Raw genomic sequence first — 7,337 nt, forward strand, 5'->3', positions numbered from 1 at the left:
TTGCCACCTTTTCTGGAAAAATAATACCGGCCTTTCTATATTTGTGCTGTTTTCCCTATTAATAACATTGGCAGCAACCCTACATGGGGCCATTATACCTCCTGAGCCCCCTGCAGCTGCAGGGTTGGCTTCCTCTATAGTTACGCCCCTGATTTGTGTATTTTTCCATGGGAAACAATATCTACCTTTGAATTGTTTTTGTATTATTCCTGCACCGGCATTGACATCTGTAGTGTTTGTTTCACTGCTACCTGAGACACCATTGGCAAGTTCTGCAACTTTCCCCTCAGCTGTGCTATTATTATGGGTAGTGGATGTAGCGCTAACTCACTAAGTGCCGGTGCCAGAAGTACAAGGAAATCAGAAATCCCAAGGACACAATATGGGTATTGAACCAGTCAGTGGCGGATTAAGGACATGTGAGGCCCCTAGGCTACACTTTCCACAGGGCCCCCTTCTATGGTAGCGAACAGAAACAGCAGCACCAAATATTTTTTAAACCATTTTTGGCCACACCCCCAAATACCACACCCATTAAAAAAAAAAACCAGAAGATCAGTAATACATACAAATAACAAAATTAATCTCTTAACAATACAGACCATAGTACAATGGTTTATGGGCTACCTGGGGACTACTGTGTGACCCCCATTTGAAAGCCAGGTCAGATGAAAAGGCAAATAAATTAAAAACTATAAAAACTGAAGGATGAATACAGTAGCAGTTCCATGAATAAATAGCCCCAGAAATCATTGCATAATGGCATAGGGGCAATTTAATATATAAATACCCACAGAATTAAAAGTAGGATGCACAGATGCAATTTCATGTGCAAATAATTTTTTTTCAGTTCAGTTGGTTTCTGATAGTTCACCAGAAATAAAGACTTTTTACAATTACTTTCTATTTTCTATATGTGACGTTATGTTAATATTGAAGTGTAAAGTGTCATTTTTTCACCTTCTAAAGCAGCTCTGGGAGGGGGGGTCACGAGCAGGGCCGCCATCAGGGGGGGACAGGGGGGACAAGTGTCCCGGGCCCGGGCGTGTATGGCGGTGCTGCAGTTTCAAAAAGAGTCGGGCCCCCCTTGAGAGTGCCGAAGCCGTACATATGGCCATCCCGAACAGCCAAAATGTGGAAGTGCCGAGAACAGCCGAAGGACCCGCAGCCACAAAAATAGCCGAAGCTGAACTCCAGAAGCGGTGAAAAGACCCGAAGTCACGAAAACAGCCGAAACCAGGGGCGTAACTACAGAGGAAGCAGACCCTGCGGCTGCAGGGGGCCCAGGAGGTACAGGGGGCCCCATGAGGCTCTCATTGATGAGCAATTTGAACATATATTGGTAAAACAGGACAAACACTGGATATGTTGGGGGCCCTACATCTAGTTACGCCACTGGCCGAAACTGAAGTCCTGAAGCTGCGAAAAGACCCAAAGTCACAAAAGGAGGTGAAGTTGAAGTGCTGAAGCCACGAGTTCAATTCTACTGAACACCAATGTGTTTTTTGTTTTTTTAAATCCACATGCCAACAATGTATTTTTTTAATATTCTATAGGCCCCTGCCTATAGAATATTAAAAAAGATTTTATCAACTAAATGTTGCAAAATTGTAACAGTTTAAAGTCTGTATAAGTCTGCACCTGAATTACTGAGCTGACAGACTCAAATACCAGAGACAGGAACATTCAACTTTAAACTTAAATTTTGGAAAAAACTGTAAATAACAAAAAATGGAATGTAATTGAAAAAAGTTTATTTCTGACGAACAATCTGAAAACAATTGAACTGAAAAAAGTGCTTGGAAGGTGAACAACCTCTTTAAGTATTGCATATCATTCAGAGTATGTGTGTTTATATAGGAATGCAATGATAGACAGGCATAGAGTGTTGGTTCATCTGACAGAACTCTTCTGTATATCTGCTTCTATTGCACATCATGTTTGTCACAGAACGGACCTCCAGTTTGGTTGTGCACTCCCTCGTGCAAAATGTTTCCATTCTAAACACTGATAATTCACTTACTCATATATTCAAATTTCTGCCATTTCTTTCCAGTCCTTCAGCTTTTCTAAGCCATGCCTTTTCATCTTAATTATTACTTGTCCTGTTTGCCGTTCAAAATACATTACAGTAGAGCCCCTATTTTATGTTTTTTTTGGGGACCAAATCTGGGAGATTGGCGATTCAGGGAAATGCATTATGCATTATACTGTATATTGGTTGGATCACAAAATTATGGTGTAAAACAAGGGAAAACTTAATATCAGGATATGTAAAATTGATAATAATGCTTTAAGAATTTTCTCTGCACCATGCAAGTGAAATTAGTACTATTATAACACAGGTATGAAATAAAAACAAAATGCCTTATTATATCAAGCAGAGATGTAACCAACTGTAATAAAACAAGCATATATGGGATCCATTATCTGGAAACCCATTGTCCCGAAAGCACCAAATTACAGGAAGTCTGTCTCCCATAGACTCAATTTTATATAAAAAAATCAGATTTTTCAAATAATTTCCTTTTTCTCTGTAATAATAAAACAGTGCCTTGTACTTGATACTAACTAAGATATAATTCATCCTTATTAGAGTCAAAACAATCCTATTGGGTTTATTTAATGTTTAAATGATTTTTTTTTTTTAGGAGACAAGGTTTGAATGTTCAAATTAGGGAAGGACAGTGTCGGACTGGCCCGGCGGGACACCGGGAAAAAACCCGGTGGGCCCCGACCCTCGTGGGCCCCCCGCCGGGCCAGGCCCCCTCGACCGATATCTTGTTTTTTGAAATAATAAAAAAAAATCTTCGTCGATGCGCAGTGTGCGCATGCGTGCAGACGCAGCGCCGTGCGCGCATGCACACAGAGGGTGCCACCGTGTGCGCATGCACACTGAAGGGCGCCGCACGGCACGTTGCAGCAGGGGGACGGGGGCCTGTAGGGGGGCCCTGGACTGGAGTCCCGGTGGGCCCCGGGCCCCCCAGTCCGACCCTGGGGAAGGATCTCTTATCCGGAAAAATCCAGGTCCCAGCATTCTGGATAATAGGTCCTATACCTGTATTCTATACCACAACTTGATTATGTTTGTCAAAACTGTATGTGTCCAGCGGAGGGGGCTGTGTCTCTAATTATGAAATGACTGTAAGTCTTTTCAATGGTTAGCAGTAAATATTTATTTTATTTTTATTTTAGACAATTTAATGTTATCAGGAATCACAGATTGTGTTATGTATTGTATTATTGTCAAATTCTAGGACTACACAAAGTCAAAGAAAGACTACACATTCTCTCAGCCTTTGTGAAAAGCAAATTGTGCCACTGACCCCGAAACGTTGCATCGCACTCCGCTTTGAAATAAATTTTGAAGATTTCCTACAGTCCTGTGTGCCGTTGGAATTCCTTTTTTGTACTCTATGAGGGGGCTGCTATATTTGTATTGTAGTAGTTCATTCTAATTAAAAACTGACAGTCAGGTTGGCAAAACAGTCAGGTTTAGGAACTGCAAGCAGCAATTATTTACAAAGGCAGATCAGGGAAAATTATCAATATGACCTACAGTATAAGTAATGTTTAATGTACATACATGGTATTGAATTGTATTGAATATAATATTGAAGAGTAGTTTTTTGTAGTATCAGTATCACTTTATAGAGACGCAGAGATTATACAACTCACTGTTCTGGCAGCTGTCCTGGGGATGTCAGGGAGGTCATTAGGCTCAGCATGTCAGTGTCTTTTTTAGCCCAGAAGATGTAAATAGAATAATATTTTGGTGATTGAAGAATAGACCAGGGCTGGTTTAGCATAGACTCAGAGGGTTTCCTTAATATAAATTGTCCTGAGAAAATTTAAAATGACATAGTACATAAATATATGGATATAATGTAAAGGACATCCAACTTTAGGGAGGCCTTGGCAGAGGAGAAGAAGTTCAAGCCCTAAGGTGTCACCACCATAGTGAAGTTGAGGAGACAAGGAACCTGTGAACAAGGCTTAGCAAGTGACAGGCTAGCGTGTGTTACAGAACACTCTACCCCCTATATGTAATAAAATGCACTATATTTGGCCAGGTGCTTTAACCCACAGAAACTAATAAGATTTTTGTACATGCAGGCTCATCTGAACACTTAACTGCTTTGGAACATGAATTTAGGCATATTGTTAAAAAACATGATTCCCTGATTCGGTGTAGTTCAGTTGCGGTGTAGTTCAGTTGCGCTGAAAGTATATGGTGCACACAGGGGCGCTCCACCAATGAGGCGAGTTGAGCTACTCGCCTCAGGTGGCAGCACACCCCTGGTTGCCAGGGGCAGCAAAAATGCCACTTCTGGTAACTAAGAGCCAGTTTTCGGTTTTCAACCAGAAAATTTGGCTCTTCTAGTGCAGAGAGCGCAATTGCGCTCTCTGCACTAAGCGTCATGTACTGCTAAAGGTGGCAAAAGAAGGCCTCCTCAGGCGACATAATGGCTAGAATCTCCCCTGGGTGCACATGTCACTTGCCTGTTGAACACTGAAAATTACGTCAGGCAGACGGAAATATTTGGCGCAACTGTGCCCCATTTGCAATGAAGCACATTCACAGTTGCATTCATTTTGACCGCAATTGCAGTAGGCGCAGCACAATTGCATCAAAGGCATCGTCCCTTTGAGGCTTTTGGTAAACAAATAAAACTGCATTGTGGGAAAAAACACGATAATTGCATTCTGCTCACTGCACTTGCAGTCATAAAAGTGTATAATGTGGTTACTACTGTGATAGTAAAAAAAAGGTGCATTAACTAACAATGCCATTCAACAGTGTTAAATATAGAATATTAAAAACCTTAAGGGTAAGGCCACACGAGGAGATTCGGGGAGACTTTGTCGCCTTGCGACTAATCACCTCACTGAGGCTATTGAAAAGGCATCGCAGCATGTGCATTAGCGCAGGCGACTTTTCATTGTAGCCTATGGGGAAAAACGCTGAGGCAGTTCGGGGAGACAGTTGCTCAAAAGAGGAGACGATTAGTCGCCAGGTGACAAAATCTCCCCGAATCTCCTCGTGTGGACTAGCCCTAACACTTGAGGCTTGTAGATCATATTACCCAATGCAGGGATCTTCAAACTATTGGGCTACAGATTTCCTATGATGGTGCAGGCTGCAGGCAGTTATAGTTCAGACACAGCTGGAAATCTTTTAGACGTGTACCTAAATGTTTAGTTGCCCTTTCCAGAATATAAGAGGCATAACTTTCACTAATATTAAATTCCTTTTACATTATTAGGCCGGAGATTATAAAAGCATGAGTTATTTTGTGCAACTTCTGTGAAAACATGTGAATGTTCACCAGTGCAAATGTTCTCCAAAGCCAAAACACTGTCATACTTGCCTTTTAATAAATTGCCTACGTCTTAGCAAATTTTCTTTTTTGGCTAAAATACTTCAATTTCAACTTTCACTATTTATTTAGCAAATATGGGTCTTCCGTTATTAACATTTATTAAAAAAATGACATATGAGTAGGGATGTAGCGAACGTCGGAAAAAAGTTCGCGAACATATTCGCGAACTTGCGTCAAAAATGCGAATGGTTCGCGAACGTCGCGAACCCCATAGACTTCAATGGGAAGGCGAATTTTAAAAGCTAAAAAAGACATTTCTGGCCAGAAAAATGATTTTAAAGTTGTTTAAAGGGTGCAACGACCTGGACAGTGGCATGCCAGAGGGGGATCAAGGGCAAAAATGTATCTGAAAAATATATTGTTGACACAGCGCTGCGTTTTGTGCTGTAAAGGGCAGAAATCACACTACATTTCTAAACCTGTGTAATAAACTGCTTTAAAACGTCCGGCGTCTACATGCCAATCAAGTCGTGTAAAGGTTACAGCCTGTTCACACGCAAAGACGAAACGTGGCGCTTACTGCAACGCAAAAAAACGCAAAGAGCTTTAATGAATGATACCGTCAAGTGAGCAAATAATAGTTGTTAATTACTAGTTGAGCTTGTCACCTCCAGGATGTTCGTCCTGTTGGTGGCAATATTTCTGTAGTGGTGTGTTTAGCAGTCACCGTGCTTGTGCGCACGTGCACGGTCAGGCAGAGGTAATTCAATGTACAGTGAAGTGAACCAAAAAACACTGATTCTGCAGTGTGGGCCCAGTTTTGGTCTACTTTATTGATCACCTGCGGTGACCATAAAGATGCGATTTTGCCACTGTTGCAGAACCCTGAAAAATTAGGCATGTGTACTTTCCTGAAAAATTATGTTTTTTTGTCGCAGCCACTGAAGCACAGAGGCCAGAAAAAATATGCCATATGAATGCTAAAAATATAAAAAAATGTTGCCGCAGCTACTGAAGCACAGAGGCCAGAAAAAATATGCCATATGAATGCTAAAAATATAAGTTTTTTTTTGTCGCAGCTACTGAAGCACAGAGGCCAGAAAAAATATGCCATATGAATGCTAAAAATGTAATTTTTTTTTGTCGCAGCCACTGAAGCACAGAGGCCAGAAAAAATATGCCATATGAATGCTAAAAATATAATTTTTTTTTGTCGCAGCCACTGAAGCACAGAGGCCAGAAAAATATGCCATATAAATGCTGAAAATATGAATTTTTTTTGTCGCAGCCACTGAAGCACAGAGGCCAGAAAAAATATGCCATATAAATGCTGAAAATAGTCATTTTTTTGGTCGCAGCCACTAAAGCACAGAGGCCAGAAAAAATATGCCATATAAATGCTGAAAATAGTCATTTTTTTGTCGCAGCCACTGAAGCACAGAGGCCAGAAAAAATATGCCATATAAATGCTGAAAATATTCATTTTTTTTTGTCGCAGCCACTGCAGCACAGAGGCCAGAAAAAATATGCCATATAAATGCTGAAAATATTCATTTTTTTTTGTCGCAGCCACTGCAGCACAGAGGCCAGAAAAAATATGCCATATAAATGCTGAAAATATAAAAAAATTTTGTCGCAGCCACTGAAGCACAGAGGCCAGAAAAAATATGCCATATAAATGCTGAAAATATTCATTTTTTTTTGTCGCAGCCACTGAAGCACAGAGGCCAGAAAAAATATGCCATATAAATGCTGAAAATATGAATTTTTTTTGGTTGCAGCCACTGAAGCACAGAGGCCAGAAAAACTCAGGATTTACCTGGATTCAAATGAAACCAGTAGGGTTTGCACCCTAGTTTGTAACGGTGGCGGAGGGAGGAGGACGCTAAAGGACAGCTGTGTGTGGAGTCATGAGGCGTGCAGAGAAGGACAGCTGCATGGGGAGTCAGAACAAGTCTTCCGGCGTGCAGTAACCCTCCGAGATCCACGCCTCGTTCATTTTAATAAAGGTCA

The sequence above is a fragment of the Xenopus laevis genome, chromosome 3L (assembly GCF_017654675.1).
Source record: "Xenopus laevis strain J_2021 chromosome 3L, Xenopus_laevis_v10.1, whole genome shotgun sequence".
In the NCBI taxonomy this organism is placed as follows: domain Eukaryota; kingdom Metazoa; phylum Chordata; class Amphibia; order Anura; family Pipidae; genus Xenopus; species Xenopus laevis.